General features: G+C 39.7%; 1 pseudogene; it reads left to right on the forward strand.

Moving 5' to 3' along the window:
• Nucleotides 1-9,831: 9,831 nt before the first annotated feature.
• LOC149136622 (5.8S ribosomal RNA) overlaps nucleotides 9,832-9,888 on the forward strand; it is a 146-nt pseudogene continuing 89 nt past the window's right edge.

The raw sequence follows: 9,888 nt of genomic DNA on the forward strand, positions 1-9,888 counted from the left end.
TTCCGATCTTAACTGATTGGAAGTGTTATCATGTACATTGTTTTGTCTTGGTATAAAAGATGGGCTACAGCAAATATTCTGCTTAATACCACAGATTTGCTTGTCAGTTGTTTGACCTTAACCAGTTGAGCATGTCCCTTGGTGGCTGACGATATGTGCATATCTGATCATGAGCAGAGGTAGTGCGGGAGCATCATAGCCATGTGTTGAGAGGAATTCTTTGGAGTTTGAAAAATTCACCATTGGAAACATGGGTGTTTTGCTCAACATCCTTAAACAAAACTTATTCAGGGACCTTTTGAGCGGGATGGGCTACTCGAGCTGAAGAAAATACTAACTGGGCTCCACCTGCGAGGTCATGCGCTGTTTATCTTGATATGAGATCACCATGTCACGCATATATGGTTGTGATGCATGTGCCTGGTGTACCCTTATCAGACGGGTAGTCATGATGGGTATACTGGGCTTCGTATATTTTACCCCAGTGTCACTTTGATGGCATGCACAGCTTTCTCACTCAATAATAATAATAATAATAGATGCAGTACCAGGAAGTGGCCCGCATAGCTTGTGATCATAACTGATTGGAAGTGTTATAATGTGCATCGTTTTGTCCTGGTGAAAAAGATGGGCTACAGCAAATATTCTGCTCAGTACCACAAATTTGCTTGTCAGTCGTTTGACCGTAATCAGTTGAGAGCATGTCCCTTAGTGGTTGATGATATGCACATCTCTGATCACGAGCAGAACTAGTGGGGGAGCATCATACCTATGTGTTGAGATGAATACTTTGGGGTTTGGATAATTCACCTTTGGAAACATAAGTGTTTCGTTGAACATCCTTAAACAACCCTTATTCAGGGATTTTTTGAGCGGGATAGGCTACTCGACCCGAATAAAATTCTAACTGAGCCCCACCTGCAAGATTATGCATTGTTTATCTTGCTCTCTCACTCAATAATAATAATAATAACAACAACACGAGACAGTACCGGGAAGAGTATGCACACTCCCAACAGCAGAAAAGAACGCACAATGCTGTACACACCCCAGCAACACAGAGGTGTAGCAGGTGATGTAGTAGAAATTTGTCTTAATCTACCAAATATTGAAAAGTTATATAATAATAATAATGACGACGATGATGATATCAAATTTTGACACAAGTCTAGCAATTTCGGGAGAGAAAGTCGATTACATCAATCCCCGTGCTCAACTGGTACTTATCCTCAAAAGGATGGATGGCAAAGTCGACCTCAGCAGAATTTGAACTCAGAACGTAAAGACGGGCGAAATGCTGCTTGGCATTTTGTCTGGTAAACTAACGATTCTGCCAGCTCACCGTATTAATGATAATAGCAATTCTTTCTACTATAGACACAAGTGCTGAAAATTTGGGGACAACATGCTGGAGAACTTTCAAAAGTTGGGGGCAAACATGACCATAAAACGACCCTGTCTCCACAATCACCTTGATAAATTCCTTGAAAATCTAAGTGACACAAGTAACGAAGCAGGAGAACGTTGCAAGATCTTCCTGAGTTTCAGCATTCAAGAAAATCATCCAAACGCAAATTCATGGGAAATTTACTATAAGCAATAATGTAATTTGCCTGAAGAAATTTAAAGACTTTTACTAGTTTTTCGGTAGAGTTTTAAGAAAACATTTCATTATTTGTAAACCATTTAAGATGCGAGTTGCCAGAATCATTAAGACGCGGGATAAAATTCCGTTGAAGTCGACTAAGTTGAAATTTCGCCGAGATCGACTTTGTCTTTTATCCTTTCGGGGTCGATAAAATAAGTACTAGTTGAATACTGGGTGGGAGGGGGATTATATTGAAATAAGAAGATCGTTAACGCGTTCTAATTTTGGCAAAAGGCCTACAAATGTTACGAGGGAGAGGCCCAGAAAGAATAAAAGGTAAAGTTGACTTTAGAGCAATTTGAACCAGAAGAAATAATGTAAAATATTTCTTCAGAAGCTATAACGATTCTGCCAGCTCACCAATAATGATGATGATGATGATGATGATGATAATAATAATAATAATAATAATAATAATAATAATAAGAGCACCGGGCTGAAGGAGGAGCACCGGGCTGAAGGAGGAGCACCGGGCTGAAGGAGGAGCACCGGGCTGAAGGAGGAGCACCGGGCTGAATAACAACATGGATGTGCTACACCGGGCTCCCTATACAAAAACATATCTAATCCAATAACATCGATGGAATTAGCCAAAAGAACCGGTGGAAGATTTGAAGGAAGCGGTCTTTTAACGAAGATAATTTTTTTAAGAATATTTTTTATTCTTAAAAAATGAAGTTTCACTGCAATACAAAGCACAGGACCTCCTATGCACGATGTCTCAATGAAACACGTGCGATCACACACGCAAAACCAACACCGGAAAGTTTACAAACTATATAAAAAAAAAGAAATGGAACAAAATAGTAAGTACATATATTGAATAATTACGCATACACTTGAACGTGTACACAATGATATATACGTTTTGATACCCATAGAACTACACATGCATCTTAATGTTTACAGAACTACGTAAAAATCACAGGACACACTTACGGATACGAAAACACATATCACAAACGAAGCAAAACCAAAACTTTTTTTCTTTCTTCTTTGTTTATTTTCATTTTGTGAACAAATACAGACAGTGAACCATTCATAAGTTTAAAACGCCACACACACACAAAAATACACTATGCCTGGAGATAAATCTATCAACAAAAAAAATATAGATGAATACCGATCTGCTAGCCTTAAAAAACTACGCTACGAGCAATGTTTACATGCTGAGAACTCGGTGACGGTGTTGTCTCAAAAAACTGACCCTAAACAGACAAATCCGTCCCCGAATGTCAACGCCAAAGCTCGTCATGCCTCAATGATAACAAGGCAGATCACAAACCAGAGTGGTTATCGACCGAATCACAAAGGGCCACTCACTCGAAATAGATCTGCTAGCCTTAAGAAGCTACGTCACGAAAGCTCGGAGACGGTGTTGTCTCAAAAAACTTACCCTAAACAGACAGATCCGTCCCCTAGCGTCAACGTCGAAGCTTGTTATGCCTCACTGTTAATAAAACAAAATATAAACCGCAATGGTCATAAACCGGATTATAAAGGACCACTTACTCGGATAATGAACCAGATCCGAGACGAGAAATCTGCTACTGGTTCAAATCTTCCCGACACACAGGAGCTGGAAGTACCCCACAACCGGAATATTCCAACAGATGGCCATCCATGCTCGTCATCAAATAACCAAAAGAAAAAGAATGAAAAATGGTCTAGGGAAGATAATAAAGAAGTTCTTAGAGCCTTCTACCGTGCCATATATTTCCCTACAGATAAATCTAATACTGTACAAACCTACTTAAACTGGAGACAGAAACACCTTGCAGTAAGACCCTACATAGACAGTAATAAACTTGCCAACGTCAGAAGAAACATTATAAAAAAAAAATTACTAACTGAAGTAGAGATTGACCAAATTAAGCAAGCAGTAAAGGATAAAAAGAATGAAACTGCAGCTAAAGAAGATACTACAGAGGAAATAATTATAAACCAGCCCAAGGCTGATGAAAATACAGTAATAATTGAAAGAGTTAAGGTAACTGATAGGCAAAATAAAATACTCTCTGAACCAACCATAAACACTAAGGCAGGTGAAAATCAAATAGATGAAGGAAGTCATACAGAAATCGACGCAACAGAACTACATGATCTAAAAAATCAAATCATGATTGAATGGCTGAAAATTAAAGAAACTAGTATGAATGAACGCGACACTCTCCCCAAAATTCGCAATTCTAACCAAAACCTGAAAATAATTGGTAAAATCCGCCTTGCACTTAAGGATATAATTTCAGCTAATGATGTTGATATTACAGATCTCAACCACCTGTACTATGCATCCGCAAGAATCTCAACGATTCTATGTGGTGAAAAGATTAGAAAAAGACAACACTCCCACAAAAAGCCTTCTTGGCAAGAACGCATTCAACACCAAATTAAGCTGCTTAGATCTGACATAGAATGTTTGAAAAACCTTAAATTTGACAAGAGTATCAAACCTACAAAGACCCAAAAACTAAAGAAAAAATATAACATGAAAACCATAGTTGACATTGATACCACCATAGAAACCATCAAGCAAAAGGTATGTGCTAAAGCTGCCCGCATAGCAAGGTATGAAAAGCGTGTTAAATTCTTCCGAGATAATAACATGTTCAAAAATAACCCCAAAAATTTCTACAGGAAGATAGGGAAAACACCAGTAACAATAAAGTCTGTCCCATCAAAAGAAGAAGTGCAAGAATTTTGGAATAAAATCTGGGCAGAAGATAAAACACACAATGAAAAGGCCCCTTGGATTGATAGAATAGCTACAGACCTAGACTCCTTAGAGGAGCAAAAGTGGGAGGGGGTCAGGGTAGAAGATATAAGATCTGCTCTCGGGAGGTCAAGCAAATGGAAGTCTCCAGGAAAGGATAAAATTCCTAACTTCTGGTTGAATGCCTTCCCAGAAAGCCATGAACTGCTAACAAAACTTTACAACGATGTTTTGCAAAATCCTAGTTTGATGCCCTCTTGGCTAGTTAATGGTTTAACATTCCTGCTTCCAAAAAATGAGGAAACAAACGAACCAAAAAATTATCGCCCCATAACCTGCTTAACAACAATGTATAAGACGCTAACATCTGTCCTAACCGAGTACACCTATAGTTTTTTAATAGAAAGTAGCATATTCCCTAATGAGCAAAAGGGATGTAAACGTGGATCTTATGGTTGTAAAGATCAGCTACTCATCAATAAGATGATCTTAGAAGATTGTCACAAGCGACACAAAAACTTGTCAATAGCCTGGATAGACTATAAAAAGGCCTTTGATAGCCTACCACATAGCTGGATTAGGAAATGTCTGGAAATGTATAAAATAGCTCCTACTCTGCGAAACTTTTTATCTGTAAGTATGAGATCATGGAGAACCACACTGATGTTGAACAATGACAATGAATCTCTAAATGCTGGAGATGTAAGAATTTCATGTGGCATTTTCCAGGGTGACTCACTATCACCACTCCTCTTCTGTCTAGCCCTAATACCGCTCTCAAAATTGCTCAATGATGCACAGTATGGTTATAAAATATTTGATAAAAATATAAATCATCTCATTTACATGGATGATTTAAAGCTCTTTGCAAAAAATGACCAACAACTCAAAGGCCTACTAGCGATTGTTAAACAATTCAGTGATGACATCAGGATGCAATTTGGCCTTGATAAATGTGCAAAAGCTATCTTTATCAAAGGAAAAATGACAAATACATCTAATGTGAACCTTGACCAGCAAAATGTCATAAAAGAGTTAGAACCAGCGGAGAGCTACAAATACCTAGGGGTAATTGAAGGGGACAATATCAAGCACTCAGTGATGAGGGAAAGGATCAGAAGAGAATGTTATCGCAGGGTGAGAGCAATACTGAAGACAGAGCTGAACGCGAGAAACAGGATCGAAGCGATCAATGCTCTAGCCATACCAGTCGTGACTTACAGTTTCAACATCGTTAACTGGTCAATTACTGAAATATGTAATGTTGACAGAAAAATACGAAAACTGTTGACAATGCATAGAATGCACCACCCTAAGGCAGATATAGAACGTCTTTATCTGCCAAGAAAAGAGGGAGGTCGAGGACTACTACAGCTGGCATTATCAATGAAGGTAGCCACAATTGGCCTAGACGCCTATATGAAAAACTCTGAGGACTGGATGCTAAAACTTGTCTTAAAATATGAAAGCAAGAAAGCATCTTACTCAGTAACAAAACAGGCAAAGGAATATCTAAGTGAATTCCAATTGCAACAAATTCAAGAATTAGACGAACTAGAAACACCTACAGAAAAAGCTAAGCGCTTGAAAACCCGTGCTAAAATTGCTGCCTTAGCTATTATGACTGAAAAATGGCATGGAAAACCTCTCAATGGCAAATACCCAAAGAGAGCGAATAATGCAGATATTGACAAAGCCCTTACCCACCAATGGTTAATGGCCTCTGGATTGAAATCAGAAACAGAGGGGTTTATCATAGCAGCCCAAGATCAATGCCTACCTACAAAGAACTACCAGGCCAACATATTAAAGAACGGCAGCTCCCCATTATGTCGTATATGCCAACAACAAAATGAGACCATCGATCATGTTGTCTCCATGTGCAGTCTGCTTGCGCCTACAGAGTATCTCAACAGGCATGATAGAGCTGCACAATATATTCACTGGGTAATATGCAAAAACCTGGACTTGCCCCATGATAAAAACTGGTGGGAACACAAACCACCCCCAGTACTTGAAAATGATCACATTGCACTCCTCTGGAACTTCACCATTCAAACTGACAGAAAGATAGACGCAAATAGGCCAGACATCATACTGAAAGACTTCAGACAAAAATCATGCCTCCTCATTGATATGACTGTCCCAATTGATATAAACGTATCTGTCAAGACCTACCAAAAACTGAGCAAATATAAAGATCTTGAAATAGAAATTAGCAAAATGTGGAATCTGAAGACGAAAACAATACCTATTGTCATAGGTGCCCTGGGAATGACAGCGAAACGGGCTGATTACTACCTAGCTCAGATACCAGGAAACCCCAAAATGGCTGAAGTCCAAAAGATAGTGCTCATGGGAACTGCCCATATCCTACGTAAAATACTGTCTATGTGATCTCAAATTTTAAAGCAAACATAATTTTCTTATGGTTTCTTAAACATTCACTTGAACAAAACTGTACAAATCCAAATATATGGTACCCTAGGCATAACACCTACATGAACTTCTAACTTGTTGTCTCTTGAGGTCTCTGGGTGAGACTTGGATCCAACTTGTACAAATGCAAAACAAAAGTCAAACATAACATAATAATAATAATAATAATAATGATGATGATGATGATAATAAAAATAATAATAATCCTTTCTACTAAAAGCTCAAGACCTGAAATCTTTGAGGAGGGGGCTAGTCAATTATATCGACCCCAGTGCCTTTCTGGTACCTATTTCAACGACCCCAAAAGGATGAAAGGCAACTTCAATTTCGATGGAATTTGAACTCAGAACTTAAAGACAGACGAAATGCCATCCAATAATAATAATAATAATAATAATGATAATAATAATAATAATAATAATAATAATCAGGAGTTTTCAGCTTTTCAATAGTTAATTCTAGACATGGATAATCTGGTATCTTTTGGTGGTGTTGGGGTGGAGTAAGTCTACATCCAACTAAATGACTTCAACATGCCTCTAAGTCAGACCAGATGTTTGCTTTTGTTACCAAGTATTCTACAAATCCTCCTCCTCCTCCTCCTCCTCCTCCTCCTCCTCCTCCTCCTCCTCCTCCTCCTCCTCCTCCTCCTCCTACTACTACTACTACTACTACTGCTGCTGCTACTGCTGCTACTGCTGCTGCTACTGCTGCTGCTACTACTACTACTACTACTTCATATACCCACATACATACACACATACACACATACAAACGTACATTCATAATCAGAAACGAACAAAGAGTTGAAATCTGGTGTGGATATGCGTACACAAATGTGTAGTTAGAACACACAATAGAATACACAGAATATATATATATATATATATACATATATATATATACACACACATACGCTTTTTCAAAAATGGTTAAAGTTGTGTAAATGACCACAAACAAGGCTGTGAGTTAAGAGCTGACTTCATTAACACGTAGTTTCGGGTTTAGTCCTACTGTGAACAATTTTGGACAAGACTTTTATTATAGTTCCGGGTCGACAATTGCATTGTCAATGAAGTAGGGAGACAGAAACTGTGTGGAAGCCCGGCTCTTGTATGTATGTATGTATGTATGTATGTATGTATGTATGTATGTATGTATGTATGAATGTATATATCTGTGTGTGTGTGTGTGTGATTGTGTGTGCGCGTGTAGGTGTATGTTTGTGTGCGTGTTTGAGAGTATGTATGTATCTATGTGTGAGTGTGTGCGTCAATATTTATGTTGTGTTTGTCTCAGTGCTGGACAATGAGCATTGATCTGTTTATGACCCCATAACTCAGCGTTTCGGCCGAATAACGACCTTAGAATAAGTACTTGACTTAAAGGAAGAACCTTGGGTGCGATTTGAAACCCTTCAAGGTAGCACCCCAGTTTGGCTGCAATCCAATGGCAGAAACAAATAAAATAAAAGAATCACCAAGAAGCCTCCGTGTTGGCTTGAACTAGAAATGTTTTATAAAGAATGTGAGAAAACAGTTGAAGAATGTCGATTTGATGTAAATAGTTTGGTAACTAACAGTGTAACAGACTGGCAGTTTGGTAAGGCTTACAGCTAAGAAGCCAAGAAATTGTTGCCCAATTCAGTCCAAAAAATTGTAAAAACATCTGTTGTTCTGCTGCATTTTCAAGTAATTCAAATTATCTTTTCTGTTTCAAGATCTCCTGATAAATTCTTTCAGGGCTGTCAGTTTCTTGAGAAACTGAAGAAATAGAATGACAATAATGGGCATGTCAATTATAGGGGTGGCTGACAGACGAATACAAGAAGATAAGCCTGTTTTTGTTTTTAAATAGCTGTAATTGGTGCTAGAAAAGATGGCCAGCTGTAAAACTGCTGCGACAATTACACATGAGCGACTACAGAATATATTACCACACCTGTTATGTAATAAGAACTAGCCAGCATTATGCCAACAATCAGTACGTGTGTGTGCTTATGTGCCTTTGTGTATATACGCGCGAGTATGTTCGTAGATGTGAGTGTGTATGAGTTGGAATATGTACGGTTGCTGAAAGTTTGTTTGCCTCTCTGTGTATGCAAGTGCGCTTGGAAGAATCTAAATGTGTGTGTGTGTATGTGAGCGTTTGCAAGTGAATTATGCGTGTGAGAGTCGGTATGATGTATGCGTGTAAGTGTGTTCATTTGTGTGCATGTGTGTGCTTTCGAGAATGTCTGTATGTCCCTACGTCTATTTGCGCGCATCTGTGTTAGGTGTGGTGCCATATGTAGAAAAACCAGTGCTTCAATGATAGCAATTTAAAATGTACCTATATAAAAGTGGCGATGCTGACGATGCTAATAGTAGGTAGTTGTATTCACGATCGTATGACCATGGGTTCAGTTTCTGGATCGGGCGGGACATTGGGTAAATCATATCATTTCACATTACTCTAGCCGTCGAAGCCAGAACGCTTCTTCCTCGGTCATCAATCCGCTCGGTATTTGGTAGGAGGGCCGATAGTGTGTCTATGTCCATTTACGCTTGCATAAGCAGCTAAAAGAACGAAAGCATGGTACATGCAACCAAATCATACTTATTCGGTGGTGACGAACGCAGTGGTGACGAACGCAATCAAATGCGATCCGCGCCATTCGTAAGCCGTGGCCGGGCCCCTTCACCTTCATCTTCGTCGGCCCTCTAACATTGCAGCAGCAGTGCGGCCGCCCGCTCCGATGCCACGCTCGCTGTCGACTGCGCACGTCTCATCCAGCCGGCGCCCGCCCAACAACCAGCGCGCGTTGCAGCTCCACGACCGTTTCATTTTCTCTCAGTCTTCCTTCCTTCCTTCCTTTCTCTCCCGCGTCCGCCGGCGGCCGTCGCGGCTGGCGTCAGCAATGGCGCGCTGTTCCGCTGCTGCCGCCACTCGATTTCCGTTTCGTTTCTTATTTTCTTCCTTCTCGGAGAACGCGCCGCGTCCCTTTCCGTACGTGGTTGTCAGTAGTAGTAGTAGTAGTCGCAAATACTGAAACCCTGGACGGGGAATCACTCGGTTCATCTGTCGATGAAGAGCGCGGCTATCTGCG

This window comes from Octopus bimaculoides, chromosome 3, assembly GCF_046866305.1.
Source record: "Octopus bimaculoides isolate indiv1 chromosome 3, ASM4686630v1, whole genome shotgun sequence".
NCBI classification, from domain to species: Eukaryota; Metazoa; Mollusca; class Cephalopoda; order Octopoda; family Octopodidae; genus Octopus; species Octopus bimaculoides.